We start from the raw sequence: 18579 nt of genomic DNA on the forward strand, positions 1-18579 counted from the left end.
TGCTCTCCTCTTAAGGCATCAGTGGCCTGAACTGCTTAACTAGTGAGAGTTTTGCCTGTCTGTCAGCAATGTGACTTTGGCTGTAGATGTTCTTTGCTTGCTTTTGTCTTTTTGGGGCCTTGGTCTGCCCTTCACCATTTGTGGACACTGGGAATCCTGTCTGCCGTTTGGGCTTTGCGCCGCTTGGATGGAAGGTCTTTTGCTGCGCTGGGTTAGTGTGAGATAAAGACTCTAAGGCTCCTGTCCCAGCCCCACCAGGCTGTCTCTGCTACTGCAGATAGAGGCTGTCAGAGAACAGTGGGGGAAAGTTTCCTGGAGGCCACAGCTGACTCTGTACCTCCTCCTTAGATAAAAGCCCCCAGAAGATGGCCTTTAAAGCCCCTCCTCAAGGCCCAGAGGAAAACTGAATCTGTGTCCCAGGACCAGGCCAGCTTTTCCTGCTTCTCATGTTTGGGGACCCCAGGAGGCTGCCAGAAACCCAGTATGACAGCCTGAGGAGAGCAGGGGGGAGAAGGGAAACAGCAGACCCCAGGCAGTAACATCTGAGGGAGCTGTGGGGGGCATGGACACAGGGTGGGGGTGGGCAGGGGCAGATCAGGGCAGGGAGGGCTAACAAAGCTCTATGCTTTGAGCTGAATGGCTCAGTGCTAAGCCTTAAACATTTCCTCCTGGCACCTCCTCAGTCCCCTTTGCTGGAGGTATCCACTGCCCCATCTGTGGATGTTGGGGTGCCCCAGGCTCACCTCCTTGGGTGCTCTCTCCCCCCACACTTGGTGCTGTCCCTACACAGAGCTCCTCTCCCAGCTCCAGCTGCTTCTACAGCAGACTCAGGACCAGGATGTCTTGTGGGCAAGTCTCACGTGTCACGTCCAAAGCAGAGCCCTTCATCCACTCCTGAGACCTCAGTCTTTCCGTCTCAGTAACTGCCCCTCTGTTCTTCCTGACACTCAGACCAAAACCCCAGCATAAGAAATCCCACACCCATCCTCCATCCACTTTTACACTATACTTGAAGCCCACCACCCCTCAGCCCCTCCTGCCACCTGCCACTGTCTGAGCCACATCCCATAGTCTGGATTATTGTCAATAGCTCCCACCGCCCCTGCTGTCCTCCCACCTGCCCAGGCCTGTTCCCCACCCAGCAGCCAAGAGGATGACAGTCTTCTCTCGTCACATTTGTACTGAGACCCAGAGTCTTCACTGGACTCTGGATGCCGGTAGGCAGTGGCCCTGTGGGCCTGCCTTCCTCACCGCCTGCCCAGACACCCTGGCTCTGGCTTTCCTCATGCAGCCCCGCCTCAGGGCCTCTGCATGCCTGGTCAGCTAGAAGGCTTTTCCTTCAGGCATGTGCAGGCCTGGTCCTCGCTTCATTCACACTTTGGTCACATCTTTCTTTTCTTTCTTTCTTTTTTTATTTATTAAGTATATCTTTATTGATTTCAGAGAGAGGAAAGGAGCGGGAGAGAGAGAGAGAGAGAGATAGAAACATCCATGATGAGTCATTGATCGAGCCCACAACCCAGGCATGTGCCCTGACCGGGTGTCGAACCCCGATCGCCTGGGTCCTAGGTCGATGCGCAACCGCTGAGCCACGCCCAGCCAGGTGCCTATAAGTTTTAAAAAATCCCTCTGCCAGACATAGAACCTTGGCCTATGGCGGAAACACTCTAACCAACTGATCTACCCTGCTGGTGTCCTAATCGCCTTCCCCTTCTTCTCCTTCTTCTTCTTCTTCTTCTTCTTCTTCTTCTTCTTCTTCTTCTTCTTCTTCTTCTTCTTCTTCTTCTTCTTCTTCTTCTTCTTCTTTCTTCTTCTGAATATGTTTTTTATTGACTTGGGGGGAGAGAAGGAGAGAGAGAGAAAGAGAGGGGGACAGAAACATTCATGAAACATCGCTCGCCTCCCTCCTGCACACCCTCCGCGGGGCCTGTGCCTGACCTGGAATGGAACTGGCCACCTCTCGGTGCTGGGATGATGCTCAAACAGGTGAGCCACACTGGCCAGGAGGGCCCGATCTTTATTTTTATTTTTTTTTAAATGTATTTTTATTGATTTCAGAGAGAGGAAGGGAGAGGGAGCGAGAGACAGAAACATCAATGATGAGAGAGTCATTGTTCAGCTGCCGCCTGCACGGCCCTGACAGGGGATCGAGCCCCGATTGCCTGGATCCTCGGCCAGTACTCAACCGCTGAGCCACGCCCGGCCGGGCCAGAATGTTTCTTAAGTTAATAAAGCCTACATGATTAATTTATTTCTTCATTAAATTTCATGTCCACAACTACACCTGCTTCCTGGATGTGTTCATTTAAATGGACGACTAAAAACTAAAGTAAAGCATGAGAGGTGGGTCTGGTCCTGCGGCCAGAGGCTGGGCCCGGACAAAGGTGTGAGTCAGGGCTGAACTTGAGGCCAACAGCAGCCTGGTACTTGAGTTGAGAAGCTTGTCCTGGCCGAGCTGCTCAGCGTGTTGTAGGCAGAGGAACAGCACCAGGTGTTAGGCTCATGGGGTAAGACCAAACCTGGGTTCAGCAAACTCGGTACTTGGGTTCTGGTTAGGAAAGAACTCAGAGCCAAGACCTGAACTATAAGAGGACATTTGATAAAATTACAGAGGTAGAAGAAATAATTTCTAGAAGAAATGGGCTTAGGGAACAAGTTATAGAGGCAAAGGAAGGGCCCTTGGGGCTTGGGAGTGAGGAAGCTAATGCTAATGTGTCTGGGTGGGGGTTGGAGAGAAAGTAAAGGGAAGGGAAAGGGAAAGGCAAAGGCAAAGATGTAGGTGTGGGCTGCTCCAGGGAGGAGTTCTCGATCATAGTGGTTTTAAGGGAGGCGATTTCAGGGGAGGTCTCTGGGGAAAATTTCATTATAATATTTAGCAGGTATCCCAATGTGTCCTTTCAGGATTGTGGTCTCCACTGGTTGACTGGTTGGCCCCAGGGCAGGGGCCATCATACAGTGCAGCTGGTCCTGAAGTCAGCTGTGGCTGGTTTTACTGCTTTTCTGGGCCTGGACCTGAAACAGGGCTGAGGCCTAGATGTTATCTCTAGGGAGGAAAGGTCATGGGGTCCCAACCACAATCTGCTAGGAAAGGAAAGGCCACCCTGGGGGGAGGTCACAACCTACAATTGCCCTTTGCTAGGCTCCCAGGGCTTTCCACAATGATGATGTTGTGTATCTGGCTCATCGCCCTTGCTCTGTTCATGTCTGCCTAACTGCCCATCACAAGCTTACACGTCAAGCGAGTATGGAGGTTGACATCAATTGAAGTGTGTCGATGCAAGCGGTAGGCCTGGTTGGGAGACCTAGGGCCAGAACAAAAGTTAGGTGAGCGATGGAGCCTAGAGAAAATTAGATGAGCAGTGTGGTGGGCGGGGCCTGAAGTGAGGGGGGCAGGAAGCAGGGACAGCCAGACTGCGAAGACCAGAAAAGGGTTCCCCAACTGTTTCTGGGGTACAGTCTCAGGTGCCCAGTTAACTGAGCACTTCCTGTGGGACCACCTTTCTGGTAGCACATCCTTTAGGCCATACACCAGATTTAGTAGTGTACAACTTTTTTAAAAAAAATTATATCTTTATTGATTTCAGAGAGAGGAAGGGAGAGGGAGATAGAGAGATAGAAACATCACTGATGAGAGAGTCATCATTGACTGTCTGCCTCCTGCACGCCCCCTGCTGAAGACCAAGCCCAAAACCCAGGCATGTGTCCTGACTTGGAATCGAACCTTGATCTCCTGGATCCTAGGTCGACACTCAACCACTGAGCCACGCTTGGCCAGGCAGTGCACAACTTCTGATTCCAGTTTACTTGACCATTTGAGGTCCAACCTTACATGCTCTCAGGAGCAGAGTCAGTCTTAAGCTTAGGTCCTTCAGCAATGAATGTTGTAAATATAAAAACGAGAAATTTATTAGTAACAAAACAAAGACTCCGAGAGGTTTGCTCCATGTCCAAAAGAACATTGCTTGTAAATGGCAGACCCAGGCTCAGGTCAATTGTAGAGGTCAAAAGCTTAGGAGTTTCCAATATCAGAACTACCGCAATTGCACACAAAGAGAAGTGCAAGCTAGAAAAGGAGTGATGTTGGGCTAAGCAATTTAAAAGAATTTCCCCCCCTTGACTGTCAAGAGACCAAACTGGATGAGCAAAGAAAGGGTTTCTGGTGTTGTCACCACAACAATTTAGGTTATTAAAATTTTTAAAACTATCCCATGTTTTCCTCTAGTACTTGTTTTAAAAAATGAAAGTGGCTTTGCTTGTTGCAGCTTACTTAAACCTTACAGAAAAATAAAATTAATTCAATAATCCTACCCCAAGAGGTAAAAACTGCTTTCGTGTTAAGTACACAGCCTTCCAGACGACTGTCATGCACATTTCCTTTCTTCTACTTCCATGGATTTAATTTACTATTTTTAGGTTCTTAGGATGCATGTAAAAATTGCAAATTTTCAGCTTTTCTCTTTTCCTAATATGTGATTAAGACTGCACATTTTTCTTTAAGTTTTGTTATGTAGTATTTTTATTATTTTGTTCTAATTATTTTCTAACTCCAATTGTGATTTTTTTGGGGGGTTAATTAGAAGTGTATTTCATAACTTCTAAATACAAGGACTTTCTAGTTAACTTTTGTTACTGATTCCTAGACTAAATACAACAAGAGCAAGAAAAATCCTTTATATAATTTTAATCCTTTTTAGTTTGAATTTGCTTCACAGCAAAATAGGGTCACTTTAAAAAATGTTCCAGGAGGTCAGAAGATGGCAGCACTGTGAGAAGCGGCAGAGCGACCCCGCTCCCAGCCATGGACTCGATTTAATCCTAAAATCCTACACAACCAGCTTGAAAAAACCAGACAAACACACCTGAGTGGATGGAGTGCAAGTGGGGAGCACTAAAGACACATCACGGAGTCCGGTAAGAGGGGGCGTAGGAAGGGGGAGACCCCCTGAAGCCTGTGCTGGGCTCCGAGCCCAGAGGCTTGGAGGCGGCAAAGCTCCCTCCCCTCGGGAGTGCAGACGGCATCCAAAAGTGGGGACCCCACACCCAGAGCGAAGAGGGGAAGGAGCGCCCCGCGCACAGGGCAGGCAATCCCAGGGGCGCGCTGAGTCTGGGAGGGGACGGCGCCTTCCTAGGAAACAGAGCCTCTAGTCGCGGCTGCGACCAGCGTCTGGCGCTTGGGGTGCCGGCCATAGGGAAGGCTGTCCCTAGGGCTGTGGCACTCAAGTGGCGAGGGACCAGAGGACTGCGCTGAGCAGCCGCACACGGGGCCCTCTGCCTCCCTGAGGGGCATTGTGTTGAGCCCCAAAAGCACGGAATCTGCGAGGTGCGGGGGAGGGGAGGAGCCCTCCCGCCCTGAGCTCCCGGTGCCGGGAGGCTGGGACCTGCGACCAGTCATGGTGGCGCATGAAGCTGCCCCAGTTTTGCTGAGACCAGCAGCACAGGGAGCTGCGTGGAGCTGACTTTGGGTCCCCTCCCCTGGGTGCCTCAGAGCGAGGGCGGCGGGACCCTGCAGAGCGGACTCTCTGCCTGTGTGTTGTTTTGTGCGTTTTGCAAGTTTGATCGGGGAACCAGTTCCCACCTTCCCGGCTGGCACTGCACGGACAGACCAGCGGAGGCTGGGGTCGGGGTCTGCACTGGAGATGGTCTGAGGGGTGGGCCTGGTGCGACCTGCTAACCAGAGCTGAGGAGGGAGGGGCGGACCCCTCCGGCCTCTCCAGCATTCAGGAGCACCCCCTCCCAACAGGAAAGGGGTGGGTACCGCTCACTGACTCCCCAGACGTCCCCCAGGGCACAGTCCTGAGGGGGAAGGGAGAACAGCTCAGAGGAGGAATTTATAAGAATAAGATTCTCAGGGACTGTTGTTTGGGAGCTGGAGGAAACGCTGAAACCCCTGCAGGGGGCTGGGCAGGCAAAGGGCTCATCAGAAGGTGTTTTTAATCAAACGCACTGAGCCCAGGCTGCTGAAACGGCCCACACAGAAAAGGCAACAGGCTGAAATCAATCTGAAGCTGCTGCAGACCACAGCCTGGGGAACTAGGATCAGGGGACAGTGTAGGGACTGAGGAGCTGGCGGTGAAGCAGAGACTAACCCCCGCAGAGTGAGTGCCTGACAGCGACACCTCTAGGGGGAGTGATACCCTGGGCTACACTAGCCACCCTGCACCCTAAAGACTCTACAGAAGACTCTGGAGTAAGACCAGGCAACTACAAGATTGCAAAATAGCTGACAAGGGGAGGTGGCCCACAGAGAGACTCAGATCAATCATCTACCTAAGGGCACCAGAGCCAAAACTAGACCGCATCCCACATTGGGGTGATACACAAACACCTCCCAGGAGAACTGAAATCAGCACACAAAGCAGAGACCCTCAGACAACATAAGTTGCCCAGAAAAAAAAAACACCTCACCTGATTGACTACCGTTTTTTCTGTTGTTGTTTTTTCTGCTGTTTTTCTTTTTCTTTTGCATGGTTTTGTGTTTTTTTGGTTTTGGGGACTTTTTTGTTTGATTTTTGTTTGTGGGCTCACTTATTTTTTCTCTTTTTTCCTTAAGAAGAAAAGAAAAGGGAGAAAACTTTGTTTTTTCTTCTTTTTTAAATTTTATAATAAATTTTTTTTCTACACTTTTTTTTTTAACTAATTTTTTTTTCTTTTTTCTCCTTTTTATAAAGGAATTTTGCTTTGCTTTGTTTGTTTTTCAGTTTTGTTTTGAATAGTTGCTTTGTTTTCTTGTATCCTTGCTTCTAATATCAAGACTTTCTTGATATCCCTGCTCAACGACTGGGACTTTATCATTATAGCCAAGTTTACTGCTTCCCTCTATAGTTTCCCCCAAATCTCCTACTGGGCTCCCTCCCTGCCTGGCTTTATCTCTCTCTCTCTTCTCAATCCATTGGCATAACGTTTTTCTTCTGTTTCTTTTTTCTTTTCCTACTTTTCTTTCATTCTTTCATTAGGCTCCCTTCTGTCTTCCTGTCTGACTGTTAGTTTCTCCTATTCTCTTTATTGTATTTTTGTTTTCTCATTTTCAACTATCATATTTCTATTCTCGCTCTTAATTCTTTGCTGGCCCTCCTTTCAGAATATTTTCTCTGCTTCTATTACCTCCCAGTAGCTTCTCTATTTTTTACATTTTAGTTTATTATTAGTTTCTAATTTTTCACCAGTATCAACAACTATATACATCTCTCTCTCTCTAAGCGTTACTTTTCTTTTTTTGTTTTTGTTAAGCACCTTTTTTTTTCTTTTTTCTTTTTTTCTCTCTGTATGTGTGTGTGCAGGGGTGGGTGTGTTGTGTTCTCCCTTCACTCTCCCAGTTCTATTTCACATGAGTCATTTTCATTATTACTGTCAAGATATTTTGTAAAATACCTTCTGTTTCCTGGAATTTTAGTTGTGCATTGGCCTGCCTTGCCAGCACCCGTACAACAGCTTACATGTCGAGGTGGGGGCTGAGACACAGTTAGCCAACCTGAGAGAAGGGTCCTCCCAAGGACTGACCAACAACAATCTAGACCCAACCACAACAGGAGAACATAAAGAAACCACAAAAGGGGCACCCACAAGAGGGTCATGACTAGAGTAAAGAGCTCAGAGGTATAAGGAAAACACACCTCTGGGCTCCACTAGACCCACAAGACAAAATCCCATCCCACAAGGCTGGGGGACAGCAAATATATCTAATATATAGATACAAACACTCAGACCTAGCAAAATGGGGAGACAAAGAAACAACCCCCAAATTAAAGACAAGGAAACATCACCAGAAAAAGACTTTGATGAGATGGAGTTAAGCAAGCTATCAGAAATGGAGTTCAGAGTATGGATGATGAAGTTGTTCAAGGAACTTAAGAAGACTCTAGATGATAAGATCGAGGAACTTAGTGAAAATATGAAAAAGGAGATACATACCATAAATAAAACTCAGACAGAGATAAAGAATGCTGTATCCGATATCAAGAATGCACTGGAAGGAATTAAAAGCAGGCTCAATGAAGCAGAAGATAGAATAAGTGACTTAGAAGACAAGGTAGAACAAATCACACAATCAGAGCAGCAAAAAGCAAAACAACTTAAAAAAAGTGAGGACAGTCTAAGGGAACTTCGTTACAACATTAAGCAAAACAACATTCACATTATAGGAGTGCCAGAGGGGGAGGAAAGAGAACAAGGGATAGAGATCTTGGTGGAGGAAATAATTATAGAAAACTTCCCTAGGCTGAAAGCCACACCAATTCAATTTCTCCCTAGGAGAAAGCCACACCAATTCAGGAAGCACAGAGGGTCCCAAACAAGAGGGATCCAAAGAGGCCCACTCCAAGACACATCGTAATTAAAATGGCAAATGGCAAGGACAAAGAGAAAATATTACGGGCTGCAAGAGAGAGACAAGCAGTGACCTACAAGGGAACCCCCATAAGGCTGACAGCTGATTTCTCAACAGAGACTCTTCAGGCCAGAAGGGAGTGGCATGAAGTTCTGCAAGTAATGAAAAGCAACAACATGCAACCAAGACTGCTTTATCCAGCAAGGCTATCATTTAAACTTGAAGGTGAAATAAAAAGCTTCCCCGACAAAAAAAGGCTAAAGGAGTTCAGTTCCACGAAACCAGCATTGCAAGAAATGCTAAAAGGACTGCTTTAAGAAAAAAGAAGGAATAGTGAGAGAAAGGTACATCAGCATAAAGGGGGAAAATGGCATTAAATAAGTTGATATCAATAGTAACCTTAATGTAAACGGAATAAACGGTCCAATCAAAAGACATAGGGTAGCTGAATGGATAAGAAAACAAGACCCAAATATATGCTGTCTACAAGAGACCCACCTGAGAGCAAAAGACTCACACAGGCTAAAAGTGAAGGGGTGGAGTAAAATATTCCATGCAAATGGAAAGGAAAAGAAAGCTGGAGTAGCAATTCTTATTTCTGACAAAACAGACTTCAAAATAAAGACCATAATGAGAGACAAAGATGGTCACTACATATTACTAAAGGGTTCAATCCATCAGGAGGAAATAACCCTTATAAACATTTAGGCACCCAATACAGGAGCACCTAAATATATAAAAAATTTCTTGGGGGACTTTAAAGGGGAGATTGACAGCAACACAAACATAGTGGGAGACTTTAATACCCCACTGTCAGCACTGGACAGGTCATCAAGACAAAAAATCAACAGGGAAACGCAGACCTTAAATGAATCACTAGACTTAATGGATTTAATTGACATTTACAGAACATTTCACCCCAAAGCACCAGAATACACATTCTTCTCACGTGCACATGGAACATTCTCAAAAGTAGACCACATGTTAGGGCACAAGGCAAGTCTCTACAAATATAAGAAGATTGAAATCATATCAAGTATCTTCTCGGATCACAATGCCATGAAGCTAGAAATCAACCACTATAAAAAAACTCAAAAATATTCATGCGCATGGATGCTAAATAGCATGTTATTAAACAATGAATGGGTTACCAAGGAGATCAAGGAAGAAATCAAACACTTCATGGAAAGCAATGAAAATGAACAGACAACAACCCAAAACCTATGGGACACAGCGAAAGCAGTCCTGAGAGGAAAATTCATAGCATTACAGGCCCATCTCAAGAAACAAGAAAAAGATCTAATGAACCATCTAACACAACAACTAAAAGAACTAGAACGAGAACAGCAAGAAAAGCCCCAAGGAAGCAGAAGGAAGGAAATAATAAAAATCAGAGCAGAAATTAATGACATAGAGACTAAAGAAACAATACAAAAAATCAATGAAACCAAGAGCTGGTTCTTTGAAAAGGTAAATAAGATTGATGCACCTTTAGCCAGACTCACTAAGAAACAAAGAGAGAAGACCCAAATAAATAAAATCAGAAATGAAAGAGGTGATATAACAACTGACCCAACAGAAATACAAAGCATTGTAAGAAAATATTATGAGCAACTATATGCTAACAAATTGGACAACATGGGGGAAATGGAAAAATTCCTAGAAGCATACAACCTTCCAAAGCTGAATCAAGAAGAGGCAGAAAACCTGAATAGGCCGATAACAACTAATGAAATCAAAGCAGTAATCAAAAAACTCCCAGCAAACAAAAGTCCTGGACCAGATGGATTTACAGGCGAGTTCTACCAAACATTCAAAGAAGAATTAACACCTATTCTATTCAAACTATTCCAGAAAATTCAAGAGGAGGCAAAACTCCCAAACTCTTTTTATGAGGCCAGCATCATCCTAATCCCAAAACCAGATAAAGACACTACAAAGAAAGAAAATTACAGGCCAATATCCCTGATGAACATAGATATTAAAATCCTCACAAAGATACTAGCAAACCAGATCCAGCAATACATTAAAAAGATCATACACCATGGCCAAGTGGGATTTATTCCAGGGATGCAAGGCTGGTACAACATCTGCAAATCAATAAATGTGATGCATCACATAAACAAAATGAAGGACAAAAATCATATGATCATATCAATAGACACAGAAAAAGCATTCGACAAAATCCAGCACCCATTTCTGATAAAAACTCTCAGCAAAGTGGGAATAGAGGGATCATACCTCAACATAATAAAGGCCATATACGACAGACCTACAGCCAACATCATACTCAACGGGCAAAAACTCAAACCATTTCCATTAAAAACTGGAACAAGACAGGGATGTCCACTTTCACCCTCTTATTCAACATAGTACTGGAAGTCCTTGCCATAGCCATCAGACAGGAAGAAAACATAAAAGGTATCCAAATTGGAAAGGAGGAAGTAAAACTGTCATTATTTGCAGATGACATGATACTGTACATAGAAAACCCTAGAGACTCCATCAAAGTACTACTAGATTTGATAAACAAATTTGGCAAGGTAGCTGGATACAAAATCAACATCCGGAAATCAATGGCATTCTTATACACCAACAATGAACTTTCAGAGAGAGAAACTAAAAAAGCAATACCATTTACCACTGCAACTAAAAAAATAAAATACCTAGGAATAAACTTAACCAACGATGTAAAAGACCTGTACTCAGAAAACTACGTGACACTGAAAAAAGAAATAGAGGAAGATTTAAACAAGTGGAAGAATATACCATGCTCATGGATTGGAAGAATTAATATCATTAAAATGTCCATACTACCCAAAGTAATTTATAAATTTAATGCAATTCCTATGAAAATACCAACAGCATATTTCACAGACCTAGAACAAACATTTCAAAAATTTATATGGAACCAAAGAAGAGCCCAAATAGCTGCAGCCATCTTGAGAAAAAAGAACAGAGTGGGAGGGATCACATTACCAGACTTCAAACTGTATGACAAAGCCACTGTAATCAAAACTGCCTGGTATTGGTACAACAACAGGCATACAGATCAATGGAACAGAATAAAGACCCCAGAAATAGACCCACGCCATTATGGTCAGTTAATATTTGACAAAGGAGGCAAGAGCATCCAATGGAGTAAGGACAGTCTCTTCAATAAGTGGTGCTGGGAAAATTGGACAGATACATGCAAAAAAATGAAACTAGACCACCAACTTTCTCCATACACAAAAATAAACTCAAAATGGATAAAAGACTTAAATGTAAGTCACGAAACCATAAAAATCCTGGAAGAAAACATAAGCAGTAAAGTCACAGACATCCCACACAGTGGACTTTTCACTGATCCATCTCCTAGGGCAAGAGGAACAAAGGAAAAAATAAACATCTGGGACTGCATCAAACTAAAAAGCTTCTGCACAGCAAAAGAAAACAGCCTCAAAATACAAAGGAACCCCACGGTCTGGGAAAACGTATTTGCCAAGGATGCATCTGATAAGGGGCTAATTTCCAAAGTGTACAAAGAAGTCATACTACTCAGCAAGAGGAAGACAAACAACCCAATTAAGAAATGGGGAAAGGACTTAAATAGACACTTCTCCAAAGAGGACATACTGATGCCAAGAGACACATGAGAAAATGCTCCACGTCGCTAATCGTCAGAGAGATGCAAATTAAAACCACAATGAGGTATCACCTCACACCTGTCAGAATGGCTCCATCAACAAATCAACAAACGACATGTGCTGGCGAGGGTGTGGGGAAAGGGGAACCTGGTGCACTGCTGGTGGGAATGCAGACTGGGGCAGCCACTGTGGAAAACAGTGTGGAGGTTCCTCAAAAAATTAAAAATGGAGGTGCCGTTTGACCCAGTGATCCCACTCCTAGGAATGTATCCTAAGAATCCTGAAACATTCATCAGAAAGTATTTATGCACCCCTATGTTCATAGCAGTGCAGTTTACAATAGCTCAGATGTGGAAACAGCCCAAGTGCCCATCAGTAGATGAGTGGATTAAAAAGCTGTGGGACATTCACACCATGGAATACTACGCAGCTGTAAAGAAGAAGAAGCTCGTACCCTTTGGGACAGTATGGATGGTCGTGGAGAATATTATGCTAAGTGAAATAAGCCAGGCAGCGAAAGAAGAATATCACATGATCTCGCTTATACCTGGAATCTAAAGAACTTAATAAATTGACGAGCAGAATAGATTCAATGACATGGAAGCATAGTTGAGACTGACCAAATGTCAGAGGGATGGAGGAGGGCGGGGGGGTGGGGGGGGAGAGAGTAACCGAAGAATTTATATGCACATATACACAACCCAAGGACACGGACAATGGTGGGGAGAGGGACCGGGGAGGGGGAAGGAACCGGGGAGGAATGGGTCATTGGGGAGAAAAGGGGACATCTGTAATACTTTAAACAAAAATAAAAATTATAAAAAGTTTAAAAAAAAAAAAAGAAATTAAAAAAAAAAAAAGTTCCAAGTGTTCCAAGTGCTGCCATCTCCTGTGCGTCTGGGAAATAGCACCTTAGTGTAGGCCACCAGCAAAAATGGGTGGATGTAGTGAATACTATGAATGTGGAATGTGGTTTGCTGCTCATGCTAAGTTCTTTATATCAGTACTCATATTTTAGTGGGAGTCGGTTGATTCTAAAAGTGGTATTCACTGTCCTTAATGAGGCGTGTTTTAAATGTATCATGATTATAACTGTCTATTTTTTATTGGAATTCTGTTCTATATAATTTGCCCTATGTAATGAAATGTATGTGAATTTGGAACTACCTGGGAAAAGGAAGTTATTGATATGAAGTACTCTTCTTTAGTTCTAGTAATGCTTTCTGCCTTCAAGTCTACTGTATGTCATTACACAATTTTTATTTAGTTCATGTTTTCATCATATATCTTTTTATATTCTTTCACTTTCAATCTCTTTGTATCCTTCTATTTCAGATAGCTCCCAGTGTTTTCTATTAACTGTGAGTGGCAATTACAATTCCTAAGGAATTGATTTTGGTGGAGGGTATGATATAGGGGTTCAATATTTTTTCTATTCAGTTGTCCCTCATAATTTATTATATAATTCATATTTTCCCAATTATCTAAAGAGGCATATTTATCATGCAAAATTTCCATATGGATTTGAGTCTGTTGCTGGAACTTCTGTTCCATCAATTTGTCTATTCACAGGACATTACCCAACTCTTTTAATTACTGTAGCTTCGTAATGTGATACATTGCTATATCTGGTTGGGCAAGCTTCTATTCATTACTGTGCTTGATAGAATTTTCCTTTCAATTCTTTCTTATTTTAACAGGTGAATTTAAATTGAGCATGTTATACTTTTAAAAATCATTCTGATTTTTTTTTTTTTTAAACTATGTCTATTGATTTCAGAGAGGGAGAGAGAGAGATAGAAACATCAAGGATGAAAGAGAGTCATTGATCAGCTGTCTCCTGCATGCCCCCTGCTGGGGATTGAGCCTACACCCCAGGCATATGCCCTGACCCAGAATCGAAACTCAGACTCTCCTGGATCCTAGGTCGATGCTTAATGGCTGAGCCACATCTGCCAGGCTCATTCTGATATTTTAATGTAGATCATATTAAATTTATAGACAAATTTGGGAAATTAACATCATTATGTTGTTCTATCTAAGAACAAGATGTTACTTTCCAGTTATTCAAGTTTCCATTATGTGGGTAGCATTTTAAATTTTTGTTCAGCCCACCCACGTGTGGCTCAGTGGTTTAGCATCGACCTAGGATCCAAGAGAATGGGGTTTGATTCCCCATCAGGGCACATGCCCGGGTTGTGGGCTGCAGCTGATCAATGACTCTCTCATCATTGATGTTTCTCTCTTTCTCTCTCTCTCTCTCTCTCTCTCTCTCTCTCTCCCCCCCCTCCCTTCCTCTCTCTGAAATCAATAAAGATATATTTCAAAAAAAATTTTGTTCATACAGATAGTGTATATTCTTTTAAAAAATATATATATTTTTTCATTGATTTCAGAGAGAGGAAGGGAGAGGGGGAGAGAGAGAGAGAGAAACATCAATGATGAGAGAGTCACCATTGATTGGCTGTCTCCTGCATGCCCCCGACTGGAGATCGAGCCTGCAACCAGGGCATGTGCCATGACCAGGAATCGAACCTCGATCTCCTGTATCCTAGGTCAATGCTCAACTGCTGAGCCATGCCCGGCCAGGACAGATTGTGTATATTCTTTTTAGGTTTATTTTTTTGTTATTTTCATCAGCGATATTCCTTGTTTATTAGAATCTGAAGCTGTCCATATTACATCAAATATAAATATATATTATATTTATGTTTCCTTCTTAGCTTTTCAATTTAGGTGAGTGTATTTATAGATAATGCCATTAATGTCACCACCACTGTAATCCTCAGTGCAGCTTCTTTTCTTGTTAAGTTTATTCCCAGGAATTTTATTAGTTTTGTGGCTATTGTATAAAGGATATTTAATTTTGCATCTTATTTGTAATAACTTTTAAGTTGATTCTCATGAGTTATCAAGGAAAATAAACTATCATGCAATAATAATAATTACATTATTTTAATTATATAAAACATAACATAGTTAAAGCTTGTAAGAAAATAAATGAGGTAATTTGAAGAGTTAGAAAAAAATCTATTTTTTTAGTGATAAATTCATTTATGTTTGAATAGAATAGTAACAAGATTCTTAAGGTTAAATGAGTTTAGGGCATGGACCCATGGTGTTCTAGAAACCAGAAGTATTTTGTAAGTAACATTGTGCCACATGTAGGTTATCTGAGGAACCCACGATATTGCAAATGTCGACATTTTGAAAGAGAAAACTTTAGATGGTGAGTTCTGGAATCTAAAAGAGTAAGATGCAGTAAAAACACTCAGAAACATTCAAACACATGGAGGCTAAATAACATTATTAAACAACGAATGAGCTACCATTAAGATCAAGAAAAATACAAAACTTCCTGGAAAGAAATGAAAATGAACACACAACAACCTCAAATCTAAGGGACACAGTGAAAGCAGTCCTGAGAGGAAAATTTATAGCACTACCGGCTTACCTCAAAAAGCAAGAAAAAATTTTAATAAACTATCTAACCCTATAACTTAATTAGAAAGCTCCCCTGTGAAGCCATCTGACCAGAGCTTTTGTTTGCTGGGAGTTTTTTTTATTGCTGCTTTGATTTCATCAGTTGTTATTGGCCTATTCAGGTTTTCTGATTCCTCCTGATTTGGTTTTACATGATCTCACTCATATGTGAAATCTAATAAACAGAATAGGCTGAGGAACAAAATAGATCCAGAGACACAGAAGCATGGAGCAGACTGAGGGATCTCAGAGGGAAGGCAGAGGTTGGGGAGTGGGGGAGAGATTAATCAAAGGACTTATATGCTTATATGCGTAACCCACGGACACAGACGACAGTGTGGGGAAGGTGAATGGGGGGTGGAAAGGATCAATGGGGAAAAGGGGGGGGGAATCTGTAACACTTTCAACGATAAAGATAAATTAAAAAAATAAGAATAAAGGAGTGAGTTGACTGATTCTAAGTATCATTAGGAAACAGCTATGAAAGAGTGATCTATGAGCAATGAAAAGGAGCTTGACCATGAGACGCCTCCTGTGGCCGATCAGCGCGAGCAGCCTGCTGAGGTGCCAGGCCTGCCTCGCCTCCAGAGCCTTTAGGGGCGTCTCCTCTGCCTGGGAAGCTCCTCTCTAATCTTTGCAGCAGGGCTGGCTGCGTCTTTGTTCTTCAGGTTTAAGCTTCGGTGCTGCCTGTTCAAAGAGAGGCACTGTTTCAGATCTAGGGTGGAAGCTGACATGACGTCTCTATTGAATTTGACCCTTCATCATGCTCCACACAGAGAATGGTTTCTCATTCTCTGTACCATTGACCTTTTGGGCCAGATAATTCTTTGTTGTGGGGCATTGTCCTCTGCATTGAGATTAATCAAAGAACTTATATGCATATATGCTCTGATCATTATGTTAATTGCATTGAATTTGGATCTTATTAACATTCATTAGCTCTATATTCTTTCTTTTTTAAAAAGAAATATGTATCTTTATTGATTTCGGAGAGAGGAAAGAAGAGGGAGAAAGAGATAGAAACATCAATGATGACAGAGTCGTCATTGATTGGTTGCCTCCTGCATGCCCCCTGCTGAGGATCAAGCCCAAAAGCCAGGCATGTGCCCTGAGCCGGAATCGAACTGCAATGCCCTGGATCCTAGGTCAATGCTGAACCACTGAGCCATGCCCGGCCAGGCATTAGCTCCATTTTACGTATGCAGGTAACACCCTCTCTTACCAACCACCCTCATGACAATCTCAACTGTCTCCACACATTTCAAAATCTCCTTTCGTTGAGAACCACTGACTTTGAACCTTTGATCATTTTGGAAGCTGAATGATCTGCCTGTGGTAGCCACTATTTGTACTGTCACTCAATTCAAATTATTTCCTAACTGCAATTGTGATTTTTTGTATGGAGTTATTTGGAAGTGTATTTCATAATTTCAGATTTAAAGGACTCTCTACTTCCCTTTTATTATTGATTTTCAGATTAACTGCAATGAGCTCAAGAAACATACTTTATGTAATTTATTTATTTTTATTTTTTTAATTTTATTTTTGTTTACAATATTACAGATGTCCTTTTTTTCTCCCCAATGACCCGCTCCACCACGTCCCTTCCCCCTCCCCAGTCCCTCTCCCCCCCATTGTCCATGTCCTTGGGTTCTGCATATATGCACATAAATTCTTTGGTTACTCTCTCCCCCTCCACCCACCTGCCCTCCTCCATCCCTGACATTCATCAGTCTCATCTATGCTTCCATGTCATTGAATCTGTTTTGTTCATCAGTTTATTAAGTTCTTTAGATTCCACGTATAAGCGAGATCATGTGATATTTGTCTTTCTCTGCCTGGCTTATTTCACTTAGCATAATATTCTGCAGGTCCATCCATACTGTCCCAAAGGGTACGAGATCCTTCTTCTTTACAGCTGCGTAGTATCCATGGTGTGAATGTCCCACAGCTTTTTATCCACTCATCTACTTATGGGCGCTTGGGCTGTTTCCAGATCTTAGCTATTGTAAACTGCGCTGCTATGAACATAGGGGTACATATATTCTTTCTGATGAATGTTTTAGGGTTCTTAGGATACATTCCTAGGAGTGGAATCACTAGGTCAAGAGGCAGCTCCATTTCTAATTTTTTGAGGAACCTTCATAGTGTTTCCCACTTTGCAATTTCTTGAAATTTGCTTTATATAAAGTACAATATGGTCACTTTAAAAAATGTTCCACGTGTGCTTCTCTGCTGCCATCTCTAGCGCATGTTGGGAATAACAGCGCAGGTCAGCAGGAAAAGTTAAATTTATGTTGTGCTCACATTGTTTTATTTTCTCTTTTACTTACTAATTTTTTGTGTGGGAATCTATTGGTCTGAAAGAGGATTGCTCTATTCCTGAATGAGAGTGGTGTGTTAGGTCTCGTAATATGATTATGACACTTTCTATTTTGGTAGCTCTGTTCTATATAATTTCCGTTATGTAATTAGGTGCATTGAAATTGGGTCTTCCTGGTAAATTGAACTTATAGATGTAAGGTGCTCTTCATTTATTTGTTCAAGTTCCTTTTTTGTGGGTAACATTTTAAATCCTCATTCGTGCAGATCCTGCATATTCTTGTTAAGGTTGTGGCTAGGCTTTTTATCAGTTTCATTGCTATTGGGTCTTTTCATTGATTATATGTTCAACTTCTGTTTGTATCTATAAGAAATATTTATTTATGCATCTTATGCTCGACAACTTATTCTTAAGGATCCTCTTGCAGAAATTACCTTAGTTGAGCAGAAGCCTTTGTATAAAAGGGGCCCAGTTCTGTGAACTTAAAGGCTTAATGTCTCTGAATGTTCAAATAGTAAGTTCTTATTGGGGAAGGAGCATTAAAAATAACTTGAAGGTTTATTTTATTCATAATTTGCAACGTAAAATATATATTTGTAAGCTTCCAAATTTGAAAACAAGATGGCTTAGGTTAGATATACAGTTTTACAAAGAGGAATGTGCTATTTTGGAGCTCAGATTTCTAGTTTGGCATAGAAAAACCACCTTCTAAAACTTATAGGAGAGGCCCTAGCTGATTTGTTTCAGTGGTTAGAGTGTTGATCCATGGACTGAAGGGCCCCGGGTTGGATTCCAGCCAAGGGGGCATGCTCAGTTGTGGT

General features: G+C 42.6%; 1 long non-coding RNA gene across 2 annotated transcripts in view; it reads left to right on the forward strand.

The window, feature by feature from the left end:
• Positions 1 to 4758: 4758 nt before the first annotated feature.
• LOC148090299 (uncharacterized) overlaps positions 4759 to 18579 on the forward strand; it is a 37761-nt gene continuing 23940 nt past the window's right edge. For both annotated transcript variants that reach the window (XR_015713881.1, XR_015713880.1), the window contains exon 1: positions 4759 to 4911. This is a non-coding gene — a long non-coding RNA (uncharacterized LOC148090299). The remainder of the gene's footprint in view (positions 4912 to 18579) is intronic.

The sequence above is a fragment of the Miniopterus natalensis genome, unplaced genomic scaffold (assembly GCF_054644295.1).
Source record: "Miniopterus natalensis isolate mMinNat1 unplaced genomic scaffold, mMinNat1.hap1 Scaffold_60, whole genome shotgun sequence".
In the NCBI taxonomy this organism is placed as follows: Eukaryota; Metazoa; Chordata; class Mammalia; order Chiroptera; family Miniopteridae; genus Miniopterus; species Miniopterus natalensis.